Genomic DNA, 20,396 nt, shown 5'->3' with positions numbered 1-20,396 from the left:
CTCGGATGAGTTGTCTCTGCGCTCTTGGGGTAATTTTGGTCGGCCGGCCACTCCTGGGAAGGTTCACCACTGTTCCATGTTTTTGCCATTTGTGAATAATGGCTCTCACTGTGGTTCGCTGGAGTCCCAAAGCTTTAGAAATGGCTTTATAACCTTTACCAGACTGATAGATCTCAATTACTTTTGTTCTCATTTGTTCCTGAATTTCTTTGGATCTTGGCATGATGTCTAGCTTTTGAGGTGCTTTTGGTCTACTTCTCTGTGTCAGGTAGCTCCCATTTAAGTGATTTCTTGACTGAAACAGGTGTGGCAGTAATCAGGCCTGGGGGTGACTACAGAAATTGAACTCAGGTGTGATAAACCACAGTTAAGTTATTTTTTAACAAGGGGGGCAATCACTTTTTCACACAGGGCCATGTAGATTTGGAGTTTTTTTCTCCCTTAATAACGTAAACCTTCATTTAAAAACTGCATTTTGTGTTCAATTATGTTATCTTTGACTAATAGTTAACGGTTTTTGATGAGCAGAAACATTTAAGTGTGACAAACATGCAAAAGAATAAGAAATCAGGAAGGGGGCAAATAGTTTTTCACACCACTGTATATACACCTAGACTCTGTTAATATATATATACACACATTATCTGTATATACACTGTTTTTTTATATTTAATGTATATACTGTAGTGTATTAGTGTATACACACACACACACACACACACGTCCTCTTAAGACGATGGTTTGCACAAAATGTTAGATATAATTTTAAGGACACGCATAAGCATAATGTCAAACAAATGCTACTGTGGTTGACACTGATTGAAAATTTTCATAGATCAGTGAATACAGTCTAATTTGCATAATACTATCTTGCATACAGTAAGCATTTTTAGATTTAAATTTTTATGAGCAATCCTAAGCAATTTTGGAATAGCTCATCCAGAAGATTTTAATAATGTTAAATAATTTTGACTTAGTGTTTATGGCAGTTTTTTTTTTACCTCACTTTAAGTAATATTAGCAACTTTTACTGCACAATTTTTCTATAACCAAGAAAGATGTCTTTACCAAATGCAGTAATGCTGTTGGTCCAGGAGAAAGGCCCAGCGATAAATCACAGGCAGCAGGCTGATGTTTGTCATGGTAAGCTGCTGCTGGACCTCTGTGCAGTTGAGAATGCAGCCAAAATCCAACACATGGCTGGAGAAAAGCAGGTTGGGAAAGTGTACCTCTCCTCGCAGAGCCACAGTGTCCCGCTGAGGGTGCCCACTGTAGCTTATCTCCAGCACTTCCTCAGCCACACGGCTTACCAAATCTAGCTGGTACATAGGGTCGAAGCACACCCACAGTTCCACTTCAGCACCAACACCCATCACCAGACTCTAAGTACACCAACACAGAAGAAACAAGAGTGATGGCATTGATTAATGCCTCAGGTGATGACAAGTAAATTACCTAACACCAAGTAAAAAAAAGCTCTTTATTTAGAAGGTGAAAACTAAGAAGTGAAAAGTAAATTCTAACCTAAGAAATATTTGACTCACACAGTACTTATAACATGTAATTACACATATTTGTTACATTTGCATTTGAGTTTAATTAACCCCTATCACAGACAATTTGGAAACACCAATAAGCCTAATCTGCATGTCTTTGGACTGTGGGAGAAAATTAGAATACCTGGAGGACTCCTCCAAACACGGGGAGAATATAGAAACTCCACGCACAGACCCTAGGTGAGGCCACACTGTTAACCACTACACCCCTGTACAACCTTGAATAACCAATAGACTAAAATTATGCACAAATTTGAACGAAAAAAAAAAATTAAGCTATTACATAGCTCATTTTATCTACCAACAACTCCGATACATCTGACAAGAGACTTACACTTTTGGGTCTTTTCTCACTTTCACAAGCCCAATGAATTAAATCATTTCTTTATAAGTAACAGTCATTGAATCATTAATTTAATCAGCTAGACATACCCTAAATCGAGTCCCATAAAGACTGCAATTCACACCTAGGGGCAATTTAGACCTAAAAAATTCACATTGACAACATCATGATGAATCTGCACACTGACAGTAACCTGTAGTAATTAATACATACACTTAATGGGTAACATTTCCATGGGCAATATTTTTATCTTTGAAAATCTAAACTAATGTAAAAAAAAAGTAAAGTTGTATGTATATGCATGCAGTATATTTAATAAAAAGTAATATATTATAATATGTTTTTGTTTGTTTTACTGTACATATACTATATATACTGTCCTTCATGCATTAAGAAAACAAAGGCAATAGTATGTAAATTATTTTAAACATTTTTAGAAAAAAAGACAAAATTCACATAATACTCTCTGTACAAATTAATAATTTATAAAAGAATTTATTACACATTAATAAAATAATAACAATTATTATAACATTATAAAAATTATATAATTTATTTTATGTTCTGTATATTTATAGTCAGAGATTTGACAAACTTTTCAAGCCATTACTGAAGTTCTTTACAAACCCTGGCAGCCTGTCAGTAATAGCTTTTACATACAGCGTAATAGCAATATGGTATGGAGGACCACTACTAAAAAGAAAAAAGAAAAAAATGGTGGGTGGTGATATTAAGTTGCATTACTCCTACCTACTGGGTTATTGTGTGCAGTGGTGTTCGTTTCATTGCTAATGACTGAATATTGAAGTCACACCCTTAATTTACATATGGACGAGGAAATAGGGAAATAAATAAAAACAAACGTAAATATACAGTATATGGAAAGAAAAAAATATTTCACTAATGAAATATAGTTGCAAGCAATGATGACGGGCCCAAGCACCCTTAACACTTAATGCAAGACAACAATCAAAGGAAATTGTCTCTACTAAAATCTTTTGCATAATAAGTGCATGTTATTATTGCGTGTTAGCGAATTTTTAAATGACTGTTGAGTGGTAAATGTAATCATGTTTACAAAATAATAGTGACTAGTGAAAAGACATTTACACTGTCTATTCTGCCTATACCAAAGGTAAACTCGGTGAACTTTTTAACAATAACAGTCATGTGCATCAATTACTTTAGGGCACTCAATTCAAGTACCTGCAACAATTATATATATATATAATTCTCTAATAATATCCTATCGACTCACTAATCTGACATATCCTTTTTGAAAGTTGCAATCCCTGTTATAAAACACTTTTTCAAGAATTGTACCTTAGAGAAGGTCAATGAGTTATCCCCCATATGGTCACAGAGCCCAAAAGGCTCAGCAAGGGTGAGCTCTAGAGAGAGCCCCAACTTGGAAACATTCTTCAGATGGAGCTTCTCATACAGAGGCGCAAGTGGTATGTCTGGAACCTAAAGGATATAAAACAAGCCCATCAAATTTGAAAAACACAAAAAATGTATGCGACTCACAACCACTCAGTAGACTACTGAGAATGGACATTAATATTTTTCAAAAATGTGGAAATGACAAAGCCACATACAAATTAAAAATGAAACAAATAGGAGATATAGTATGTAAAGACCATGGGTACCTCCACTTTATTAGCTGGGATGGGAATATATCAGTGCTTTTTTTTCCTATTGATTTTGTCCAGCATTTTGAGCAATATTTCCAGAGCTATAACAATAACAATTATTGTATACACAAAAGTATTTAAAGCCAAACTGAAACTCACATCATATTATATAATACCATATTAGAATGCTGATTATATGTTCTGTTTTGTCAGTGTCCAGAAAGAGCAAATATTACAAAATCCACAGAAACATACAGGGCCAAGGTTCAACAGAAAACTATCTTTCTTGATTATACTGTACATAACCCAGCTTTTAAAAATAGTTTGGTATTCTACTGACTAACTATTGACAACTACAACAAGCAAAAGCAACATAACAAGCAATTTATGGCTAAAATAAGTTCATCCTTTTGACTCTTTTAAGGGAAAAGAGTTGTAAAAAGCTGTGAATCTCTGTTATATAACATAATTTTCCTGTTGCACTTACAGTTATGAATCTCATATTCTAATTCTGTCTTATCAAGTTTTTCCTGTAAATACACAGAATATGCTTATGTGTTACCAGTGGATGATTACCCACAGTAATGTCTTCTGGATTGATATTATTTTGTAAGATTATGCCGATTTGCAGAAAACAAAATTTTAGCCTCATTCCTGTTTCTTTTTTCACTCAATTTAATCACTGAATTTCTAAGCATTCTTTTTTCCCTTGCTTTCTTCTTAATTGGTTAAGACTTACAGGCCCTTGTACAGGAGGTGTCTGTAAATCTAGCATGAGCTGTCAAGAAATATGGGACTGTACCAGATAAAAGAATGCACTCAAACCAATTCAGCATTTTTAAGTTTAAAAAACTGCCTGGCAATGGAACTTAAAAGCAGTTGTTAGAATCTCAGGAAGATCTATGAAAACCACTAGAGCTAAAGCTCACAGTGGGGAAAGGGTGGGTGGCTGTGCACATGTAGCTGTGTTCATGTGCATGTGTTTATGTGTGTGTGTGTGTGTGTGTGTGTGTGTGTGTGCGTGTGTGTGTGTGTGTGTGTGTGTGTGAGGGGGGTTGGGAAGAGTGAGGGGTTGACAATAAAAGCAATACATGACAGACCAAAAATCTGGTTCATTATAATGATGGCTCCTGCTGAGATTAAAGTAAGTATTCTTTAGCTCATTCTCACTGCAGGATGACCTGCTATGCTGTATGCTTTATGACCTGTCTATTACACTACAGCTTCCCAAAGCACTGAGAATGAGCTAAAGAATACTCACTACAGCTTCCCAAAGTCACCTTACCATTTACACCAAATAACAAAAAAATTACTTTTTATTGTGAGCAAAGCTATAATAGCACACAAATTGTGTGAACTGACATTTGTTCTTATACATACAAACACATACATACTTGCACTTCCAATGATTTCTTTACATTTCATACATTGGAGGACCTAAAACCAGTCAAAGAAAATCTGTACGTCCATATGTCTGTATGTCTGTCCCACCAGATTTTGTCAAAGCATCACACAAGTTATACCTGTACCATAAATGAAATTAAAATGTTGATTAAAAGTAAAGTAAAAAGCAGTTTTGACAGTGTACTGCACATGCGGCAAACTGGGTGTGGATCTAAATTTAACCGCTGGACATGGTTTAATGAATCTTTTGCAGTACCTTAGATATCTGCCTGAAGTTTAACCAGCAACATAAGTAAAATCAAAATGTTAAGTAAAAGTGATGCTATGAACAGTTATGTGTCGGATTTAATAATCTATTTTAAAATAGGACACTAATAAGGCACTCGCTCAATGTAAACAAACACCTATAGATAGATATTCACTACTTTATAACTCGATTTTTTGTCTCTGATTACCGGACATGGAGGATAATTAGCTGACAACGAAGGAAACACACCAGGCACAAGGAGAACATGCAAACTCCATGCACACAGATACAGGAATCGAACCCGGACTCTGGAGGTGCGAGGCGACTAGGAGGTGGACCCTGGAGGTGCTAACCACTAAACCAACAAGCTGCCATTCAATATAATGAAGCAGATTATAAAAGAAGGGGGTTTTATAAGCACACATATTTTGCTTAGTTGCACACACAAGCTTGAGACACGAACCTTTTTTACACAGAAGGTGAGCTTCTGAGGGGAGATATTTAAGACTGGGGCAATGAATTGACATGTGATATCCACTGTCATGACATGCTCCTTTCCATTCTGTTTCCCCACGATGGCATGACACACCAGCCTTTCTCTTACCACCTACACACACACACAGACACAGACACACACAGACACACACACACACAGACACACACACACACACACACACACACACACACACACACACACACACACACACACACACTTCATATTCAAAGTTTAAGCTGTGAGATGTGCCCCTTATTTATATGCACCTTATTCATATTCTTAGACAAGCCTGGCAGTACTGATCTAAAATACAGCCATGCTTTGTCAGCACTGAGCTCCAGCATACTGATATATACCATAAATGAACTAAGTTTATCTCTGCTCTTTCCTTACATTCTTTGTGGTTGCCCATTCAATTAATGGAGGATCAGGGCAAAAGAACCTAAGAAGAATAGAATATGGTGCAGCTCAGTGCGTTTCTGAATTTAATTGGTTTGCATGTGCAGTATCAGTACAAACTTAGCAATAAATGTGATCTGCTTTAGTGCATCTTGTTGCTTCTTTCAAAAACAGCAGACAATTTTGAATAAACAGGTACACAACAAATTATACAATTTCTAAATGATGACCTATGTTTTTTATATAAAACATGCAGACTAATTTACAACTTAATAACTGAAAGCAGCATCTTTGAATTTCTTTTAAAAAGTCTAGGTTGTTTCAGTAAGAAAACAGGGTAGATGCTGTTTGGGGCTTTGAGCAAAATGAAATTATATATATATATGTTTTTTGGAACAATATAATATAAGAGTAACTGACAGTATATAGTAGGGCAATATGTTTGCTTTACTTTGGGTGTATCACAGGAGCCCTCCAGCAGCATGTTGGCTGAATGACCTGGTCCAAGCTCCAACCATGTGGGTGTCAGGGAAAAGACAGGAGCACTCAAAGTGACAGGTGCCAGTGGACTGGTTGTTTTAACTTCCCCGGAGATAGTAAGTGGTCTGTGTTTTGTGGTTGGTGGGATTCTGTGACATGAGCGTGTAAAGCCTTCAGTGGTCCAGTAAAGCTTGTGAAAGCGCTGACCTCTGTTGATGATCCTAAAGTGATATTGGCATGGAGTTGAGCTATAAAGCAGAAACAAAAAGATACTAATTCCATAGGTATATTATTTGAGCAGAAGTTTTTTTCTGTAAGTTATTTTCTGATTTAACAGTACATTGGGTACTAGTTGGACAAAATGAAAGTGACATCTGATACACAAAAAATATACATAATATATAAAAATATGCATAACAGGTTAGGAACCAAATGTAAAAACACTACTGTGATCAAACAATATATGCTCAATTACCAGGTCACATTGTTTTTGTTTTTGCAACATCTACAAGGAGCTTAAAGTGGCAAATAGAATAAGCACACAAAGGCCACAACTTACCCAAGTGACGGTATAAAACAAGAAAATTGAACAAATAGGGGTTGCAATTTACACGGTACCTAAAATGGGTTCCAAGGTCCAGATGGGGAGCAAAGGGCCGGTCAGTGATGATGGTGGTGCCCTTTCCTATAGCCCACAAGGGTACTGTATGGGTTTGGCTGCTGTGGATGGCCACCTGCAAATTATCATGAAAGGGCAGTGCATCATCTAAATGGGCCACCAGTGTCAGTTCTAGCTGCCCCTCTGGGGGAATCTCTCCTTCTGCTGGCTCCACCCGCCACCGAGTGGTACTGTTAGCCTGGCATCAAACAAATGTGTGTTAATATAAAGTAAAATACAATATTTTAATTCTTTATTTAAATCCTCAAATGTACTGTAATGTATTATTATATGCAGAAATTGTAATATGATTACTGAAAGCATAAAGCATTCCCTTTTAATAGATGCCCTAATTTTCAGGCAACTAAATTTAAACTTGTAGCCAGAAATATTGTGGGATATCTCAGTTCAACTCTACTACCTGCCAGGTTACTAACTATAAATGCAGATTACTAATCATAAGACAGATTGCAAACAATAAAGTACATTCAATTATGTTTACCCTGCACTTGTATGTATGGTCTTGGTCTATTCTGAGGTGCTGAAGCCTATTTAGGACTCACAAGGAGGGACTGTCTCTGGCATCCATTTTTAGACTTGTTCCATGCTTAAGTGATAAAAGGTGTTTACCCATATTAGTTCTTCGACATTATAATGTTTAAATAATTCATTGATGGACACCCTTTGACTAAGATTTTTTGCACTTATCAATGAAATTAACTAAAACTGTTTAAAAACAGTTACTGCAGCAAACATATTTATTTGTATTGCCACCTTAGGTAATAGCCCATTTGCACATGTTCACTTCTATAAATTCACAAAAGGTGACTGGTGGTATAGGGAAGTTTCCTTAGATGTGTATTCTATTTGTTCATTACAATATTGCAATACTTATCTTCTCACTTATTCTAAACGACTTTATCCTGTGTCTAGGGTCGCAGGGACCTGGAGCCTATCCCAGAAGGCTTAGGGCACGAGGCAGGGTACACCCTGGACAGGGTGCCAATCCATCGCAGGGCACACCCACTCACACACCCACTGAAATCAAACCCGGACCCTGGAGATACAGTACAAGGCAACACTGCTAACCACTACACCACCGTGCGCCTATTGCAATAATGTAGTTTGGTTTTTTTTTCTTTTGTACATAGAAGTATAAGAGTAAACTTTACTTCTGGCTTTAAATAAATAAATAAATAAATAAATAAGTAAGTTTTAAATGACTATTCAGAGTTACACCCTTTAGAATTTTTACTCTTAACAGTGTCACCTCTGGATAGAGTAGGGCATAGTCACTCAGACACTTTAGAATGAACTGTAAATTTATGTGTGTTGCCCTGCCAGAGGCCATTAATCTAGGGATGTTCTCAGGAGAATAGCTGAGTAGTAGGAAAGGGAAAATGAAGACAGAGAAAGCTATTAGACTGAGGAACAGTAGAGGCAAACTAATGCAATGTGTTCTGCTTGTGTGTTATCAGCTGTGGGACACAAGCACCTACTGTGAGGGATCTTGACAGAGTGTAACTTTGTAAGCCATATGACTGATGTTCACTTTTGATTTTGATCACTGCAGAATGTTTTTTTTTTTTCATTTCCCCTTTTTCTAAGAGGACACAACACAAAGGACCCCCTCTATCTTCATTTGCATTTTCTTCTCCTGAAAGCAATGTTGACTAGCAGAAAGGCAGATTAAAATCAGTTCCAACAATGCGAAGTGCTGAGTGACATCTCCTGGATAAGGTTTTAATTGGGATTTTTAGAGTAAGGGAGGAGTGCTGTTTGTGGGTTATTCTTATTAATGGCATATTCAGCTAATTAAGCTATTAATGGCTCATGCAGCTATTTAAATTAATCATATCCCACCTACATCCCTTGTTTCATTTAACTATGGTGAAACAGAACACAAACTAGACCAAATGTATGGATAGAGCTTCTACTCATCTCAAGTGCATGTTGATGTAAAAATATACATTGTTAATTAAAAAGTTAATTACAAAGTGTAATGAATTCGGCTGTGGGGTGTTAAGATAGGGGCACATATTCAAAGAACTTACATTGAACTCAAAAGATGTGCCTGAGTTGATGCTTTAATATCTAATTCAATTAAATGTTAACAAAACTAAGGCAAATCAGTGATGTTTTAGGGGTGGAAGCAAATTAGTATCATTCAGTTTTGCAATTTATTCTATTGCTTCTATCATTTATGTAATGTTCTGTGTATAATCACATTAATTGATGTTCATTTCACAACGTTTACCTTGCCTAAGCAGTAATGCCAGGCAAGTGTTTAAGAAGGGGTTAGAAAAGTATCCCTGTAATGCTTCCTGTTGAGCTAGCCCATGTGCATTCATTCATTCATTCATTCATAAACAATAATATTAAACTATGAAAAGTAATTCCCTTTTAATAGATGCCCTAATTTTCAGGCAACTAAATTTAAACTTGTAGCCAGAAATATTGTGGGACATCCCAGTTCAACTCTACTACCTGCCAGGTTACTAACTATAAATGCAGATTACTAATCATAAGAGGAGGAGCTTCTTCCCACAGGCAATACGGTCTCTCAATCACACCACCACACAGTACTGACCCACACATGTGGTTTTTACACACACACTGGACATTCTGAACATTCGTTTACACTAGTGGCCACTGCACAACTACACCTGGTGGTCATCATATCACTCTGTCACAAGTCACTTTAAATAAATCACTTTTTAAACATATTTTGCACTGCACTAGACACTTTAAATATGTGGATTGCACAAATGTTGGACATTAGCATTCTTTCATTACTATTTATTCTAACACCATTCCACACAAAAATTACATAAATATATACCTACCCGTTCAGCTGCTCTTATTGTTTTATATTTCTTCATACATTCTTCAAATATTTTCTATATTGTGTATTTTTGTCATACAGTTATTTATTTTTTTTACTTTAGTTTTAATATTTTATTTTATTCTTTCCTAGTTTTATTTACCCTATATTTTAATTTTCATATTTATTTCCTATTACTATTCATTGTTTTCGATTTTGGGTCACGAGCAGTTGTCTAAGCATTTCACTGCATATCGTACTGTGTATGACTGTGTATGTGACAAATAAAATTTGAATTTGATTTTTGAATTTGATTTGATAAGACAGATTGCAAACAATACAGTAAATTAAATTATGTTTACCCTGAACTTGTATGTATGGTCTTGGTCTATTCTGAGGTGCTGAAGCCTATTTAGGACTCACAAGGTGGGACTGTCTCTGGCATCCATTTTTAGGCTTGTTCCATGCTTAAGTGATAAAAGGTGTTTACTCATATTAAGTAAAATATTACTTGGTTACTACATGCAAAGCCATAAGTTATTGTTAGTCTTTCGGGTTCTCCTGTTAAGGGATCGCCATAACGCACACAACGTGACGCAGGTTTTATGCCGGATACGCTTACTAATGCCACCCCTTCCATTTTATCTGGGCCTGGGACCGGCACAATGGCTGGGTTGGCCTTCCAGAAGGCAGACAAGAAACCTACCACTGAGCCACCAATGCCCATGGGAAAACCGTAAGAATAACCCCAAATTACAAAATACTTTTAGCCTTTTTTGGGGCAAAACCTTAAAACGTAGAAATGTTATTTGTAAAATGCAAACTGTTATGGAGAAATTATTTGACTGTACATAGTAAGTTAACATTTTGTGTTCACTGGATTCTAATGTGGATTTAGCATCCATAAAAAAATTGTTCATGGCCCATGTCACTTAATGCGGTTAATCTATTTATTATGGATAAATTTGTGAATTAAGAGGAAATTGGTTTAAGAATATTATGAAAGTTCAGGCAAAAAATACTGCATGTATTACTGTACTTAAATTTTTATTTTTTTAACAATAAGAAAAAAGTTTATTTTCTTAAACTTTTTGTGTTTAAATCCGAATTCTACAAACTGTACTCATTTACAGTCTGTCTACTCTTTGGGATCATATTGGCACTCAGCTCTGCAAAGGATAAATAGAGGGATTTCAATCTGAGAAACAAAACTTACACCCCTGTCTACAGTTTAAATCAAACTTATCCATTAACACAAAGTAATAAATTAATTAATAATATGTTCTTGCAAGTCACTTATAAACTATTTAGTGCCGAGAACAAATAGTGATGGAGCTTGTAGTACACTACAATCAGTGGTACAAACATCAGCAGAGACTGCCCTTGGAGCAAGGGAAAATGGCAAGCACACTATTCTCTTCAATGAAGATGGCACTCAGCAAAGGAGACAAATCATTTTGAGTATACAGAGGAGTCATCAGGGGGTCACACATCACTCTCTCAGGTTTTATTACAGAGAGAGAAAGAGAGAGAGAGAGAGAGAGAGAGAGAGAGAGAGAGAGAGAGAGAGATATTGTCAATAGGGGAATGGTTCCCCTTGAGAAAAGAATGCAAGTGAACACCAAGAGCACTGAAATTTCAATAATGAGATCAGGTTTGCATTAGCAAGGTTTAACATCATTGATTGCTCATCTTGAGCCAGTCTTTAAATAGAATAAAATGTATGGTCTTACAAACACCCATCATCACTACAGTAAGATACAGGAACACAAACACAAATATATATAAAAAAACAAATCAGTCAAATATGAAAATGCACATTCCTCCAGCCAGTGTCTCTTTTTGGGTGGTTTATTGTGTGTGGTTTATTAAAGCTGAAAAACTCTTTACTAATCCTTGTGGTTAAGCAGGTCATCACCCTCATAGTGAAATATAGGGTTGAATAGATATTTAATGCTGCATCTTTAATAATAAAAAGGCCACAACTGAGGACACCTAATATCTGCATGTCCTTGTGCAGTTGCCAATATGCTTTCAAAACCACATGCAATTTAAGAGCATTGTTAATGTACATATCAAATATCAGGATGAGGGGAAAATGCAATCACAGTGATTCTAAACATTTGGCCCTTCTCCTCTGACCTCTCATATTAACAAGGCATTTCCAACCACAGAACTGCTTTATACTGGATTAAACGCTAGAAAATGTTATATGTGACATTCCCAGTAAAATAGCAGGTTCTGATGTACTCAAACCAGCCCATCTACCACCAACAGTTATGTAATGGTCAAAATCAATTAAGATCACTATTTTTCCTCATCTTGTGCATTGTGTATTCTGAACATTGACTGACACTGTTTAACTTATCTGTGTGATTTTATGCATTAAACTGTTGCCACATGATTAGCTGATAACTTCATTAATGAGCAGGGGCACTGGTATTTCTAAGTATATAAACATTTTAAGGGACTGATTACATTTGGTTTTATTCTTGAGTGTATGTCTTCTAGTTGTTGGGAAATTGGACGTATCCCCCAAAATAAAACTAATTAACATTTTTTTGTAGAAGAAGAGACAATAAGGAAGACTATTATGAGATTGTGGTCTGATACAACTGTTCTGTGTAACTGAAAAGGAATGACAGGGTGATGTTCAATGTGCAATTGTCAGGCACCAATTGACTACAAAGCCAACAAAGCAATTCAACTACTGTAATCATCTAATTTATTATACACTTACACTAAGTGATCTAAGGATTAATTAAAAGGTAAAAAAAAAAAAAAATTCTAGTACAGCTAGAACAAAGTATTTTATAATTGTCACACTTCGGCTATAATTAAAATAGAGCTGGACCAACCATTTGTGCCAAGAACTGGGCTGGAATTGGGGAATGGTTGAACAACTGCAGTGTCCTTGGGATGTCAGTGAGCACTGGAATGGTGCCAAAGTGTAGCTCAGTGGCAGAAAGAGAGACAACTGGACCCTGGCCAATGCAGGACAGGAGCAACTCCTATAGGAAACAGAGATAAACTGGATGAGCAAGAGTAATTAAATAAAATTACAACTGATTCAATTTGTTGAAATAATAAAATACACTGTGAGCATGAGATTGTGGCACTGGTCACTTTGTCTTTATCTCTGTCTAATACATGTACAGTATACAAATACAGACATGCTCACCAGTGGAGGACCCTGCTGGCCTAAAATTGCAACAAGAGCAGTGAGTTGGACTCGGCCCACTGTTTTAGCCTGAAGAACCAGAGGAATGTCCTTAGTACTGTATGGCTGGATCACACCTCTTGGATGAGCAGTAGAGTACAGTAGAGATGGTTTCTCCTCATACTCCTGCATATAGACACAGTGTTGCTCACATACAGTAATTGTGTAGTACTGTGCACTAAGAAGAGCCTTAATACTTTCTCTCTGTCAGGTTTATCTTAAGATTTCCCATTCATAACCACAGGATAATAAAGTTCTAGACATTTTACCTGGGCTAGAAGGCCATAGCATGCAGGAAGGTTTGTGTTATTAATCAGCCCGATGGGCCGCTCATAGCGAGAACCCAGGTAGCAGTGCTGGAACTCAAGAACAGAACTCTCCAGGTGCACTTCAGGAACAACACAACTGCAGAGAGTTGCCAGCAAATATCTTTACTTCATATACTGTACAGTTTGTATAAAGTATAAACAGATTTGAGAATGTCACCATAAGGGTCCTACCTAGCCTTAAGTGGAAGAGCTAACACCTCCTCTCCAACTCCTTGCACATCCACCACCAATGCCAGACTATATCGGTGCACTGTATTGGAGCACAAGGTCACCTGCAAGAGACACACAGTCATAGTTATATATATATATATACTGTACAGTACATATTATATTACTCTTTATAACACTACTTACCTTCAGATGTATCTTATAGGCAAAGGAATCAATAAACAATATCAAGGCTGATGGATAATACAAATTGTGAATATAATTACTGGAATTAACTCAGAATCACAGAAATTTGGGGACATTTTTGTCACAGTTGTAACAGCTTCTCTGCTCTCAGTTAATTATATTACTGATCACAGTACAAGTACACCACATACTAGTCATGGCTGTTGGATGTTGTCCAATGATTTTGCATTAGAGTTCTTTAATTGACAATTTCTATTGCAGCGCAACTTTCATTAAATGGTCCTGAAGGCCATATGTAAAAATATGAGTAGGTACATTAATAAACATGACATCTTATGGCCCCATGACATCTTATGACCTTCCACTGAGTAATTGAATTCTATTTCTGTTATCATAATTTGTATCTAGAAGATTTGAAAAAATTTTCATGTAACAAAATTAGTAAGAGTTTAGCATTTCTACGGAAGATGTAAGAAAATTGCTTTATGTATTTGTAATACTGTATATCATCTACAGTATGATCATGGTTGCCAGATCCAAAAAAAAATAAGCAGAATTAAAGGACTTTCTCTGACTATCAGTTTCCTTCTTCTCCCCAAGCTCTAACCCCTTATACAGTATAAAGTGTTATATTATGACGAAAAAGGCATATGAGAGTAAAAATATCAACCTGTGTCTGCCATTCAGTTATGCAGGGAAACCAAAAACTTGTCAACAGTGACTCTCCTGCTCTGTGGAACATGTCCTCTGCAGACTTGTGTTTTTTAAACACAACCACATGCAAAACCATTCATTGCTAATTACCTTAAAAATGAAGAGGTGTAGTGCCGCACAAGTATTCACATAAAAATCTAAATTGCAATAAACTTGTCAATAATTAAAGTATTAGTTTATTTATTTTTTTTTTTTTATAAAAAAAAATTATAAAAAAATTTTATAAAATAAATTTATAAAAATTTATAAAATATTGGTCAACATTGTTTTAATGAGATCATTTTTGCCATTCTTTGCTTATAGCCTAGATAAATACAATTAAATACACACTGATACATTCAATAGTTAAAGATCACCGTTTAAATCACAATTACAATATGCAAAATAATAACAAATAATAACAATGTGAACTCTTTTATGAAATTGCGCAGTCCTAAACAGGAGTATCCCATTTGTCATCAGCTTAAGACTTACTTCGGACACTCTTCTTCTTTTTAAACCTAACACTTGCCCATTGTTTAGGAAATCCTAATTTAAATGTCTACGCATAGAAGGAAGAAGACAATTTACCTGTTGCCCCCTTACATGGTGTACTTAGGCTCATATGCCATGTTTTGTGCAAAACATGGTAGTTTTTTACACAAAATTTAACCTAATTCAACTGAAATATGGGAGCAACAACTTTTGGATATGAGAGACCACATGATCCTGTTGATCGCTTGGGCAGACTTTTCTGAAGTTCACACAGTTGACAGTCCTATTAAGGAATTAAACTCTTCATACTGGCAGGTGACACCCCAATTTAAGAAAACCAGACACTCAGACAGAGCCAGCAGATTAGTCCCTTCGTAAACATATGACAGCTAGTGTGGATTGAAAGGACCACTGGCTGGCAGTTACACACACTACTGGATATCTGGCAAGAGAAGCAAGGTGATGGGGCTAACAGGGTTATCTGAACTTTTTTGTCTGCTCAGACAGCAAGCTTTTACTGAAAACCTCCTGCATGGTCTTAAACTCATGAGCCATCAATGTATTTCAATGTATTGTAATCTGCCCAGACAAATTTGGAGACAATAAATGTAGATTAAAGAGTTTTTTCTTGGAAGACTATATTGTTAAAAGGGCAGAGAAGATGGACTGGCTGGTCATTCAGACTGACCTTTGCATATTGAAATCAATTTAAATTTGTGTCAAATATGCAGTGGAAGCATACACTGGAGAGGCAAAGGAGGATCTATAAAACAAAGAGTCCTACCATGATGTCCATCTTGCTTTGAGCCCGGATTGTGCCTGAACAAGGTGTCACTCTGAATTCTCGAGGACTCTCAGATGCCCTGCCTCCTGGCTTCCAGTCATTCCTGTCCAGCTCTTTTACCTGCTCTGTAAAGGTCACACTCTTCCTCCCTGACCCATCTCCTGGGATCCGCAGGCCAAAACTCATAGAAACCAATGAAGTATTGGAAAGTGAGCAGGTCAGTGTGTGAGGAAAGCCTTTTGGGGTCATTGTAAAGAACACAAACAAATAAACAGGCAAAAAAAATTAGGAAAAATAAAAGGTAGTACTGGGAATTTTGGTAAGCATGTGATCATGATTATTGATGATAAAAAAAATATTTTACCGAAGGATACTTCTCCAAAGTCAAGCTCAGAAATGTTAAAATGAAACGTTGGGCCCATTACACACCCCCTGCCGTAAACAACAGGACAAAGACAAAGATTTTATATATACTCCTAATATTACTAAAGGTAAAATTAAACTTTTTAAAGAGAAAAGTGGTGTTCCTTGCTTCTAAAATCAAAGCATCTCTATATTTAGCCTTTTCAACAGTAATACATCTTACTCTGAAAAAAGTGGCAAGAATGACAAGTGATTTTTAGAACTTTCACCAAACTGTGGCTTAATACCTATATAGATAAAAGCAATATGCATTTAGTTAAGCTGCAAACGACTAGAAATTACACCAGAAAACAGGTAAATTATTAAAACAGTTGTATGGTGTACCCTTAAAAAACAGTTGGTTACAGAAACAGCAACAGATTAACAAAATTAGTCATCAACGAGATAGTTACCTAAATGTAAGGATGAGAGGCTGGGGATTCCCTAAAACGGTAAAATAAAAATCTTCTGAGAAGGTGCCCAATTTGTCAGAGGAGAAGTAGACCTCCAGGACATGGCAGGCCCCAGGTGGCACCAAACCCTCAGGAGGGCTGAAGGAAATGCACAGGCCCATAGCTGCAGTAGGAGGCATAAGCCTATAGCGGGCATCTATAAGTCCCTTATTGCTCACGAGCACCTTGGGGAAAGGTCAAAGAAGATACAGCACAGAATCACAGTTTGTGGCCAAAGTTTGAAAAGGCACAGTAAGGCAAGAAATATGCATGGAAACAAATTCCGTTATTGTTAAGTGGTTAAGAAAAAAATAGAATACATATTAGCTTCCTATATTTTATACAGTCAGGTCCATACATTTTGGAACAAAGATAATTTTTTTTTGGCTTCTATGTTAACACCTTAGATTTGAAATGAAACAATCAAGATGTAAGTGAAGTAAAGACTTCCAGTTTTAATTAAAGGGGTATGACAAAATGTGGCATTCAGCAATTACAACCATGCCCATACACACACATAAGGATTTCCAGATGTGGCCTGTTCCTGACAGCTGCAACACGTGGAAATGTGGCGTGACTAATATCCTGACTAATCAATAGCCTGGATATGGTTCTGAGTATAACATTTTCATTTGGTAGCCATTAACTCGAACTCTCAACATAAGTTTCTAAGAGATATCTATGTACTGTAAGTGAAGGTGGCCATCATTTGGCTGAAAAAACAAATTAAACCCTTTAGAGAGTTAGCAAAAACATTAAAGAGGCCAATACAACAGTTTGGAATATCCATAAAAAGAAATAATTAAGTGGCAAGCTCAGCAACAGCAAAAAGACTGGAAACCCACCCAAGACAACTAAAGCCCAGTGCAGAACACATCTTGAGGAGGTAGGGGAGTCATTGTCAAGTCTTTAGTCAACAGATGACACAGACATTTCATAACAAGAATCCAACTAACTGGTAATGCTCAATGACAAAAAGGCCAGAACAGTCTTTGCAGAATTTTTTTTGCCAGATTCTTTGGACTGATGAAATCAAAAATTAACTTGTACCAGAATTATGGGAAAAGAAAAGCATAGCGAAAGAAAGAAGCAGCTCATTATCCAAAGCATACCACATCATCTGTCAAACATGGTGGAGCAAATGTTATATCATAAGGGTATATGGTTGCCAATGGAATCGGTTCACTGGTGTTTATTGATGACCTGACTGCTGATAAAAAATAGCAGGATGAATTGTATGATTGTAGGATGAGTGTATAGGGCTATACTCTCTGCTCAGATTCAGCCAAATGCTGCAAAACTGATATGAAACTGCTTCATATTGCTTCATTCAGGCCTCGGAAAGCAAATGGATTACAAACTTCAGGCAGTGCCGAAAACCTTTGTTGTAATTGTAATTGTTCTAAAATTTATGGACCCACTATATGTCTTTTATAATTTTCTCATTTTCTATAAAGCATTCTCAGAGTAAACAGCATCAATACCAAATGGAACAATAGCACATGAAACAATAATAATAATAATAATAATAATAATAATTTTTATTTGTTTATTATTTATTTTATTTATTTATTTAAAATACAAAATACTGAGGTCTTAGTGGTATTTAAGCTATTGCTAGAAATGACTTTTGCAAGAACAGTAGTGTGCTTACTCCTACCTCATAGCTGTGCTTTGAGCCAACAAAAATGCTGCCAATGTCCAGCACATTAACGTTTAACTGCAGTTTGGGGCCTAGGCCTTCTCCTTTTATATGCAGTGGCAAACGTGACTCTCTGCCTGCATAGGGACAATCATAATACAAATGTTGTGTTAAAGCAATAAAGTGGTTTATGTAGCAACAAATATTTGCTCAGTCACCTCTTACTCTTGCTGGTTTGATTAACATTTGCATAGCATATCACTTTATTAAAAGCTTACCAAAGCTTTAAAAAAATCTAATTAAAACCAATCACTATTAAAATATATGAAAAATGCATGAATTACAACCAGCTGTAAAACAAAACAGGATCTCATAAAGTACCCTATGAAAATCAGTAAAGTCATCTATAGATCAAAGCATTCTTTAATGTGAAATACAAACATCTCAAACTCTGTTAGGTGAAAAATAAGCCTTAAAAATAATAAAGAATGAAAGAATAGGTCCACTTTTACAGTAGCTATTATTTTTATTTGTGCTAAAAAAACATTTTCTTATGTCCCTAGTCCCTCCCTGGAAACCTCAGCCAACCTAAGGCAAATGTGAGGTATTCAGTGACAGATGGGTTTAAATACACACATGCAAATTACTAAACAACCGGCTGTAAAAGAAATAGACAACTTAATGATATTTGTTACACAGTTAAAATATTTTTAATATTACAGCATTTATTAGGCTAACCAGTACCTGTGACTTCACAGTATATGGTGTGTTGGTAAAGTTTGGCTTCTAGGGGTTTGAAGATGATGCCGATTTCAGCTGTGCAGTTTGGCCAGATGTCCCCCTCCTGTAAGCAATTCAGACATACAGTAACTTAACCATAATACTCTTTTCACTCTGCTTGACTAAAAATCAGGAGGATTTAATGTGGACTTTAAATGCATTCAACTCTGCATATAGTCACCTTCTGTATGGGAGGGTAATTTTCAAGAGCATGAAAATGTTGTACGAAATGTGAGACATCGGTGTTTCAAGGGTATGTCCACTCCCTTTCTTTCCAAATGCAGTGAGTGAACTAATTAAGGTTTTATAAAGGAAGGGAATGTAAGAGTAGATTAAACCACTCAGACAGATCTGTCACTGTAATCAAGGACCACAAAACCACAGAAGACAAAACCATTGATTCATCCAAACATAACATACCTACCAAAAAAATATGGACACCACTTTAAAGTTTGATTTCTGTGAATTTAATCAGCATTTTACACAACATACTGTGAGAACAACAATCTTTGAGTAGAGGATTTGCATTATTAATTTGCAAAAATTAATAATTAATAAGAGCAACCAGAAGAGAATGAGCAGATAGGTTTAAGCTGACAGGAATAAACATATCTAAGAACTTTTTAAAACGATGGTGAACAGAAAGGCATCAGAGAGTAACACATAGAGGTAAGCAGAGAGTGCACAATACACCAGAGCTTATGGTGGATGGGCTACAACAGCAGAAAACCATACCAGGTTGCAATCGTATCAAACAAGGCAAGACTCTCTGAGTTTATCATTGTTCATTTAAACCAGAAGGTTAAAGGATATAAAAAAGACAACCATTTTCCAGTCTTTGACTATTAACTGATTCTGGGCCCATGATAGTTCTTTAATGTGTAGAAATGAACAGACTGATTGCAAAATGACGAAATGAGAAAGTTTTAGAAGCTGCTATAGAACATTTTATGCGTGTTTTATTTGAGTCAGAAGTTTGTTAAATGGGCACAAACGGACAAAAGTATTTATACCCTTTAAACTTTTCCACATTTTGTCATGTTACAACGACAAACGTAAATTTATTTTATTGGGGTTTTACGTAGACCATCACAAAGTGGCACATAATTGTAAAATGGAAGAAAAAGGAAATTCTTATAATTATAATAATATATATATATTTACAAATATCTGAAACGTGTGGTCTACATGTGTATTTGGTCCC

The 20,396-nt window shown here is 36.1% G+C and overlaps 1 pseudogene; it reads right to left on the bottom strand.

Moving 5' to 3' along the window:
• Window positions 1-20,396, bottom strand: part of LOC128527484 (hydrocephalus-inducing protein homolog) — a 77,441-nt pseudogene that overhangs the window by 43,553 nt on the left and 13,492 nt on the right.

The sequence above is a fragment of the Clarias gariepinus genome, chromosome 7, assembly GCF_024256425.1.
Source record: "Clarias gariepinus isolate MV-2021 ecotype Netherlands chromosome 7, CGAR_prim_01v2, whole genome shotgun sequence".
In the NCBI taxonomy this organism is placed as follows: domain Eukaryota; kingdom Metazoa; phylum Chordata; class Actinopteri; order Siluriformes; family Clariidae; genus Clarias; species Clarias gariepinus.
The sequence above is the reverse complement of the archived record's forward strand: the minus strand, read 5'-3'. Positions and strand labels throughout refer to the sequence as shown.